This window comes from Bactrocera latifrons, unplaced genomic scaffold, assembly GCF_001853355.1.
Source record: "Bactrocera latifrons isolate USDA-ARS-PBARC rearing strain unplaced genomic scaffold, ASM185335v1 scaffold_12, whole genome shotgun sequence".
Lineage (NCBI taxonomy): Eukaryota > Metazoa > Arthropoda > Insecta > Diptera > Tephritidae > Bactrocera > Bactrocera latifrons.
Window position 1 is genome coordinate 2038664 of NW_017534630.1, and position 10236 is coordinate 2048899.

The 10236-nt window shown below is 32.3% G+C and overlaps 1 long non-coding RNA gene across 1 annotated transcript; it reads left to right on the forward strand.

Moving 5' to 3' along the window:
- Positions 1-267: 267 nt before the first annotated feature.
- Positions 268-3664, forward strand: LOC108978321. The gene is made up of 2 exons (XR_001994097.1): positions 268-502; positions 3558-3664. It is a non-coding gene; the product is annotated as an uncharacterized LOC108978321 (long non-coding RNA).
- The last annotated feature ends 6572 nt before the right edge of the window (positions 3665-10236 follow it).

Genomic DNA, 10236 nt, shown 5'->3' on the forward strand with positions numbered 1-10236 from the left:
ATGCGAAGAAAATTGCCTGAGTGTGAGCCAGCTGTTTTATTATTTCGCTATTTTATTGCTGTGTGCTGAGCAGCTTTATAGRCATTACACTGAGCGCTAAGCATACTGACTTGCTTTGGAGAATTTTGATCTTCATGTGTGTGTGTATGAATTGTTTGTTTGCTTGCCTTTTAACTTATTGGCTTCTCAGCGACGCTGTGGCATTGGCTATCAACTTGCTCGTCGGCTTGCGATTCAGCTAGCCAGCTGTCTTACAGCTACCACTTCCAATTCGACAGTCTTAGCCTGGTCGGTGTGACGAGTACAACACAAACGCTTTGAGGTACGGAACGCGTGCGCACGTTATCGTCGGACGTCGGTTAAAAAAGTTTTGTACTTTGCTTTGCTTGGAGTTTAGAGTGTGCGCGTATTTAGTGGTCTTGTACGAGTGTGTGTATGTTTGTGTGTGCATGTGCGTGAACACGAGTCGAAGACGAGTATACGAGCCTAAAATTGCGGAATGGTATGTAAACGAATAGGCAACGCAACGAGTGATCATATTTTTCCATACAAAAATAAGCAGTCRAAATAGTTTTCTAAAGAAATGTAAATGTAAAATGTTTAAATGAGTTGAAAAATGATTGTAAAACGGTATGTTATCAAGCATGGAATGTGAATTCTAAGTGCAATCGTGTTGGCATTGTACTAAGTTGCGGCTAAAGTGTAGTGGTGCGCGCCGTCGCATATAGATATGATAAATAATATTTGGTAATAATTTTTGTAAGCATCACGCGCGGCACGACAGGAAGTCTCACAAATGCGTGCAAAGACTTGATGAAGTTCGAAAATCATTATTATTGCAGTTTATGAATGCGTGCGCATAGATTTTGTGGCGTGTTTAGTGTTTTGCGGCTGCATTAAGATTAGTGACTCCATAGCTATTCATATTATTGTTGTTGTTGTTGCCCTTGTGCGCACATAGCGCTGGAATAAGAATACTTGAAATGCATGGAATTGCGCTATTTCATGGTGCATGTGTTTACAGCTAACACGCTGTGCCTGTGTTTCAGCTTGCATGCTTAGTTAAGAGTTAATTCGAAATAATTTATTKCATTAATTCATTTTTGTTATTGTTTTTGTTGTATTGCCATCATTAGCGGTGCATGATGTCAGCAATATGTGTGTCAAGTGTGCAGCAAATACGGAAAAAACAACAATTTTAGCACCCTTTCTTCGCCCGCCAGTCGTTGTACAAAAGACTTAAGCAACGAACCCGTTTCAAAACTCATGGCAACTGCGCTGTGCAGAAGTCTGTATAAAAAGCTGTTACCAGCAAAATGAAATTGCGCATATTTTGTAGAAAATTTCCAACTAACATCAAGTGTTACTAATTACAGTTATGTTTGTGTGYGCGTTGCGCACATTTGTATTAGTTCGCTACTGAAAACACCCCTAAAACCCTTTAAACATCATCACATACATATATACAAAAGCTGTTATGCTGCGTATCTCACATATTCGGTGTAAATAAATAAACAAAATTAATTTCACAAATTTACATAGACAACAACAAAAATCTGTAGCAGTTTTTGTATTTGATTTCATAACATTTACGCTCACCACTTGCGGCATGTGATTGTGCGGCGCTCTTGACCAAATCCATATCCATAATAACAATAATAATAATTATGGCAATAAGAAAAGCCAACAAATGTGGTGCTAAAAGCAGCAATAATAACAACAATAACACGCAGATAGCCAGCGTTGAACAAAAGGCCGCCGCAAGCGTTGAGTGAATGAAGCGACGGCTCAACCTCAATAAGACGCTGAAATTTATGCAAAAAGAAGAAAAAATAATAACAAGCACAACAACAACAAGACATACTAAAATGAATTAATAAATAAAAGCACCCACAAAAGTTGAAGTTGAGAGGTATCATACAAAGCATACGCGTAAATGAATATTTGAAAAAAATTGAGTTGAACCGAAGTAAATGGGTTACAAAGTTTTGCATGCAAAGATTATTACGATTACACATACATACAGGTGTATGTTGTGGTAAAAGTTGTCAAAAAATGTGTAGAAAGCACAGAGGATTTACAAACAAATAAAATACAAATTAGCTGAAATAAGCAAAGAAACGAAAGAAATACACAAATATTTTGCTGAAAGTACAGAATATAAGTTTCCATTCAGTTATAAAAAAAAAAATTCAACTTTTTCCACTTTTTCCACCTAATGTTTATGTATATTTCGATTTGAAGCTCAAATCAAACATTTTCCAAAAATATTATAATTTACAGAATTTTGAAAATGGTTTAAATAAAATTTCTAAAAASATAATTGTACTTTCGAAATTTGGTAAATAATTAAAAAAAGTTTTTCGAAAAACCATTTTCCACTCTTATAATTTACTTAATGTTTTCGAATTTTGAAATTTTAAAAATATTTTAAATAAAAGTTCCATAAAGATTTTACTACTGCCGAAATTTAGAAAATATTTGAAATATTTTTTTCTAAAAACTATTTTCGAATTCTAAAATTTTATTAATACTTTTCGATTTTGAAATTTTGAAAATGTTTTAAATAAAAGTTAGAAAACGATTTTTCTACTGCCGAAGTTTAGAAAATATTTAAGATAATTGTTTCCAGCAACATTTTTCTATTTTGACAATTTAGTAAATATTTCAAGCAATTTTTTCCAAAAACCAATTTCGACTTTTAAGACTTTATTAATATTTTTCAAATTTTGAAAATATTTTAAATAAAATTTCCAAAAATATTTTTATACTACCGAAATTTAGAAAATATTTGAAATATTTTATCTAAAAGCCATTTTCCAATTTTTAAATTTTATTAATATTTTTCGAATTTTGAAAATGTTTTAAATAAAATTTCCAAAAAGATTTTTCTCTAGAAAATATGTAAAATATTTTTTTTCAAAAAGATGTTTTTATTTTGACAATTTTGTAAGTATTTAAGAAATTTTTTCCAAAAACCAGTTTTCACTTTTGAAATGTTATTAATTGAGATTTTAAAAATTTTTAAATAAAATTTTCAAAACAATTTTTCTACTCCAGAAATTAAAAAAAAACTCTAGAACATTTTTCAACATAAGGAATATAATTTTTAAAATTTTTTGAAATTAGGACAAAAAAATAAACGGAACTCGAATATCCCGCTCTCTATTTAGTTAATTTAATGAATCAATTAATTATTAATTCACTGTTTGATTAACTTATTATGCAATTAAAAATGCAATAATATTTAAAAACCAGTTAAATCCGACACATAAGTGAGGAGTGAAAAATACACATAAATTATTTCACGAATTATAAATTTCGATAGCACCATTAAAAAGTATATTTCCTTATAGAGCTTTTGGCATCACATTAAAGAAAAGCACTTAAATCGCCACACTAACGGCCGACAAGGAAGTGTAAAAGCAGAAATGTTGAAATAAATAAAAAAATACAGAAACAATGAAAGACACGCAGCAATTGCAACAACAGTATTAACTGCAATAAAATTCAAAAAACTACAAAATTAATTTGTATTTGGCAAAAATTTAAATTAGATTACGCAAAAATCAAACAGCCCGAACAGCGATAGGAGCGGCTATTAAATATTGGATCCGCACAATATATTTGGCAAAACAAAATAAAAAATATAAAAAACCCAGAAGTTACAAAATTCAACGGGCTACGAGTCAAGCAAACACAGACTGGTAAGTTTATGTAATAAATTTACACGAATTGACATTAATTTGCCATTGCAAAAATATATATTTTTTTAAGTTTTTAAATGCTTTGCCCAATGTCATTAGGCACTTTACTTAAGACTACCAACTTTGAAGTATTACTTATGATTCCTCTTTTTTGTTGACCTGAAGGGGAATTTGCAGTTTGCCACGAAGTATGTAATATCCAGAGAGAAACGTCGGATACCATATAAAGTATATGTATAATTCCTCCTAGACGAGCTCAGTAATTTTAGCCTTGTACGAAAACCTTTTTTCTTTGATAAGATATCTTCACGAAATTTGGCATGGATTATTGACCAAGATATAGCTACTTTCTCTGAAAGAATTGCTTATATCGGATAACTATAGCATATAGCCACCATATAAACTGACCTATAAAAATAAAGATATGGGTCTATGAATACCCTTTTATTCACAAAAAATCATTCTGTGGAGAGTATTCTAACGTGTTCGGTGTAGTCGAAGTTAATGTTTTTTCTTGTTTTTCTAATTTTTTCAGACTTTACGAAGACAACTTATTCGTCACTGTACCTCTTAAAAGCACTTGACAGTCATTTGTATGTATGCATTTGTGAACCCACATGTAAATCTACATATATGCCAGCGCACTTTGTAAGTCACCTTACAAAGCACAAATAGAATTCGGTTGTCGTTGGTTTATCAGTCAATGTTAAATGTCACTCACGCCTACAAGCCGCTGATGTTATTGCCTTTGCCAAACGTTTGACTGCAAAAAAAGACGAGCTAAAAGGCAACTTGTCAGTATTATTAATTAATTTTTGAGCTAAACAGCCAGTGATTGTAAGCAATACAAGTCACTCAGTATTAATTTAGTGTTACCAGCATGTTGAAGATATGTGGGAGTATGAGTTCAATGAAGTTCGTTGCTTAAGTCTTTTGAAATACAAGTACCAAAGAACCATGTKGCGTGAATATATCAACAAAACGCATATAAAAACGCATAATTGTATTGAGACACTACAATAAAAATTATTTTAAATGCCAACTAAAAGCATTCTCTCAGCTGCTATCAATCAAAAGAACTCCCGCTGTGCCCCACAAATTGCATGAAAACGCGCAGCCGGTAGCGTATCAATTAACTAAGAAGCTTAAAAGATGCTGTAATTAGTAAATCTACAAGCTGACATATACAAAGCACATGCATGCGTATATATATATATGTTTATAGTGTATTAAAGTTTGCTAGTGGAGATACATTTGTACACGTGTATGCTTCAGAATTTAGCGCTCAATGATTTAATACAGAACGCGCTGTTAAATTAATGAAAAAATGCTATTCCATTCCTCTTATTCGCCTACGAGTTACTGTAAAATGTGTATATGTACTTACATGGCTTTATGTATTTATATGTATATATTGTTCTTAAGCATATTTGGCATACGCAATAAAATATTTTCAATGTGTTGGCAACAAGCGAACGAGTCAGTTCTTATAAGGCGCTACTTACTGTACATGTGTGCGTGTGTATGTATGTATGTGCGTTAAATCAAAAGTTTGTTGGTGAGCRAAAGATGACTTCATAAATTGAAGATCAGCTCCCCAGATAAATAATGAACGCATCTAAAGTAAATACATGTACTTGTGTGTGTGTAAGTAGGTGTGAATATCGTTTTTCGCATGAATAAACCCCATCGGAAATTTAAATTTTATTGATAAATATTTTGAAAGAATTTTTAAACAATTATGTATTTTAGCTCTAATTTCTTAGCTTTTCGGGAGTAGTTTAACGAAACTGAAAAATATTTTTTTTTTTAAAGGTTCACAAATACAAAACAACTTGATTCTGATTGTTAAGTTTGTATGGCAGTTGTATGCTATAGTTATCCGATCTGAAAAAATTTTGGTGGAGTGCACTATTGCTTAAGACAATAACTTATGTAGAATTTCGTGAAGATATCTTGTAAAATAAAAAAGTTTKCCATACCAGCACTTGATTCCGTTCGTTCAGTCTGTATGGCAGGTATATGCTATGGTGGACCGATATCGACAATTTTGATAAATGAGTAATCTCTTGAATAGAAAGTAACGTACGTAAAATATCAGATTGATATCTCAAAAAATTAGTGACTCGTTAAGATATTTTTTTTWATTATTGTTCATATATACATAAATCCTTTTTAATTGCATAAACAACAGACTCTGAAATTTTCTAATGTGCGTTATTCGGCTTCAGCCGGTCTCTATTCGTTTTATTAATTTATATACATGAAATTTAAGTTCAAATGTGTCAGTATTTTGTAGAATTTTAAAAAGATGCGGTTAGATGAATTTGTTATCTTCTAATCATCTAATCAATCAATACTTTTTTTTTTAATAAAACATACTCAAAATTTTCCTACTGTATTATCTTTTGACGGCTTTGACTGTGTCACAAAAACCCTCGCTAAAAACCSGATTTCTGTCAGGCCAGCAACACCRCTGTGACGCAAAGTCAACGCAGCCAACGAAAATCTCCACTGGTTGTTGCTGTGCGTTGCCGCAAAAGGCGTAAAAAAATTCAAATCAAAGCTAATTTTGCGGAGGTTTGCGGATTCACAGAAAAATGACGTCAAACGTTGAAACGAAAAATGAAAAAGAAATATATTTTTGTCTTTTCGAGTTATTTGCAAAGTGTGCTTTTGTGGTCGAGTCTTAGTTTACATCATCTAACTGACCATATGCTATGGAATAACGCCTGCGAATTCATCTCAAAAAGCATTGCACGCTAAAAGGAAATGTTACAGCACGCATAGCCAACGACATTACTTCAAATTTGATACACAAATGTCCGAAAGTATTTTATTTATTTTATTGACTCGCTTATTTGTTTTGCTTTCTTTGCAGTTGTCTGCCTTACTTGTCGCACATATGGCGAGAAATTAACAAAAACGGCAGTTGTTTGGCTTCTTTTACATAAGCGTTAACCTGTTTTTCAAGGTTAAAGCGGAATAAAAACTTTAACGTATTTGTTGTTTTTGGTTACTTTGTTTTCGTGCCTTCCTTTTTTTGTATTCACTTCACTGTCACTTGGAAATTGGCGATTGCACAAAACATAACTGCCAGTTCGAAGATCGATATGAAACCGCATTGCTGTGGCATACAAACCGTTGAGTGTAAATGATTTACCTTGATTGCTGGTAAAAAGCAATAAGTAATATAGTAAATCATAATAAAAAATGAAGCATTTTAAGCAAAAAACGCATTATGGCCAATCACTGCGGCAAGTTAATGTGTGAAAGTTATTGTTGCATCATTAGTGAGTGGCATCTTACACATTGACTGCCGAACTCTATGACACTGTGGCCTTGAAAACCAAAARGCACTTGTGTGTGTGTGTGAGCACACATAAATTTCATATAAAATGACACCAAGTTGTGAAATGCCTYGCTTACAGTGGATTAAATGCAGTAGCTTTACTTGCATGCCTATTTTCCTGTGAAAATATCTTGAGCTACAAATCGCGCGGCCGCAAAGAAATCTAAGAAAAATAAAATAAAATAGCGTAAACCATGTAATAAAAAATTGCCTATCAACACACCTCAAACCCTGCAACAATTGAAATTCCAGTTATGACTATCAAATGCAATAAAAGGATGTTGTTGTTTCTCTTCATTCTGCTGCTTTGGCTGGCATGCGTTTGACCACTGTTTTGTTGATATTACACATTACAACAACCACACCTTTACCAGACACCTGAGCTCCATTGCATTCAACACCTATTTTTGTTGTTCGCTTTGTTGTATTTTTTTTTTTTTTTTGTTGCTTCTGTTTGCTATCATCGTTTAGATCATCATTTCGGTAGCGTCACTGTACATCGACTCTCATTTCTTCTTCTAATACACCCAGCACGAGTTCTATCGCTGTATGCCCTGTAAGTGTATGCCAGTAAGAGAAGCGGAAGTGTTTTTGATGGCGACACATTGAAAAATGTCTACTGCACGTTGTGTCATTGTGGTGATTGACCTATTGGTCGTGTATGAAGTTTTATGCGAATGGTGTCGGTGTGCTTGTTTGCACTTGTGTCTGTCTGCCTTGCAGTAGGGTRTGCTGTTGTTGGAAATATTCGTCAGTTTTCCAAGTAATATATACCAATATATGTGGAAGGTAGTACCCACCTATATACATATGAATATAGTATGGGTGTGCATGTAAGAATTCAAAAATAAAAATAAATGAAATATTAATAGTTCTTAGGCATTTTATCTTCTAAAAAATCATTTGAGTCTACTCCACTAAAATTTGTTTTTTGTTTTTTTTTTTGTAACTGAGCGAAAGCGAAAGTATAAGAAAATAATAAGAAACCAAGAAAAATTAGACAAATTATATTTAAACTCTCCCGCCATCGTTCTTAGATATTTTTTTAATTAAACAGTTTTTGGCGGTCATTTAAACTGARAACTGCTATTTCTATTAAAAAAAATCCGCCAWTTTGTGRGTGGAAAATACCCTTATTGTAAAAAAAATGTAGGGATGTATTTTATATGTCAAATATGTAAGTAATTTTGAAATGACAGTGAACAGGGATTTTGAAAAAAAAGTCGAGAGAAAAACACATCTCAAATTTATAAATTAAAAAAGTGAAAAAAAAGGAAATTACCCCATATTGTTAAAAGTATGCCTAATAAAGTAAAAAGGGTCCGAATAAAATTACTTAACCCATATTTAAGAAATAAATTCGCAAAAAAAGTCATTTTTTTACCATGAAAACCTTAATGAATGATTGTAAAAAAGATCTTTTTTTAATTCTTTTTATTTTACTATTTTAACGAAAGATATTCATCGAAGCCTATTGGAGGATATTTTCGGATATTTTCATGAGCTTTGATTTTTTTATATCTCAAAGAAATGGCTATGAAAAAACAATAACAATGAACCCTATCTATAATAGTTTAAAATAATGATATAATACAATTAACGTTATATTTTTATATTGATAGATATAATGAATAATACGTTAATTTCAACTCATATTCGATGGTAACCAAACYCTTGCTTCACATTCTCACTTAACTYRTTGTCATAGTGAYGCGGGAACGCATAASTGAGTTCCTCAAAGAGCTCTCAGTTTTAAAGCAAAAATAATTCCTTATAATATTTAGCAAATGAAACAGTTACTTCATTGGCAGGAATTTTTATATTTGTTTTTTTTTTTGTTTTTCAAAATTCTAGATATCAATCGAGTTAGCCTTTTTGTGAGCTTATGCCATTTCTTTAAACATTTGAATTTTTTCACTTAAATAGAGATGTTGAACACTGCAASTATTATCAGTTTGTTATAAATAATAATAGCTCCAGCTCATATAATGGAATATAACTAATACAACAACGTGAGTATTATTTTGCTTACCGCCAACTAGCTCACACATGWTTATTACAGTCATATTTACACGCACAAGCGTGTCATAAAAATATGGTCACAAATTTTTTGCCCACAGCTGTTATTAACGAGCGTCTAGTTCATTAGACCACGTCTGGTTCTAAAACTTTCACTAAACTACTTSAACAACAAAAACAAATAACAATTGTTTAAATTGCTGAAAATTATACACTGAAGCATGACTGGAAATAAGCTTGTAAGCTGGCATATAAATATGAGTACACATATTATGTTATTTATGTACATATGTACTATATACCTAAAAACTGCTGCAAAGCATTTTGTTCTAGAGCTGCCACTTGGTTGAGGATGCCATTAAATTTACTAACCTTATTGCCGTGGCGATTTGAAAAACTTTCACCCATTGAAGGCAAGTTTAGGCAGAAAAACACCCATCACGATACAAGTATAATTAAGTACATTTGAGCAGCAAAAAGTTCTTAGCATAATTGCCAGAAGCAAATGGAAAGGGTGAAAAATTACAATTTGCAGCAAATRAATGAAAAACTATAAAATGAGCACATGCTTGCAGACAAACTCACTTCCGTTTCGTAGCTCTCGTATACAAGCAGATTGTACATATTCGTGCATGTTGATGTGCTTATGTGTATTTTTGCCCATAACTCTTGCCACATTACTTGGAATTGGCTTTATTAGAGATGCCTGTGAGCTCATCAACAGCTAGCGGTAATCACGCTATTTTTACAACGGTTTGAGTATATGGTATGTGTGTGTCTGCCCAACAAACGCTAATTTGTGCTGACCGTAGCCGGAAGAAAGCTACTAAAAAATTAAAGGTTCTAAAGCAAAGAGAAAACAGGCTGCGGGCCTCAAAAGAAAATAGTTATAAAATATGCATATATATTTATATATAGGTAGTTATGCATATATTGAAAAATATTGATGGCCTGGGAAACTGCTTTTTTGAAAAAGAAAGATGRGAAAGTAGAAGTTATTTACCAGACCAGGCCGCATATGCGCGGCTTCTAAAAATTATAAGCGTTAGCTAATTATTTGCTAATTGAGAAGGAATCAAACGAATCCAGCCACCAAGTCATGCACAAACATATAATTTGGTAACTTCAAGTAGTAAATTTGACTGGAAGAGATCGAAA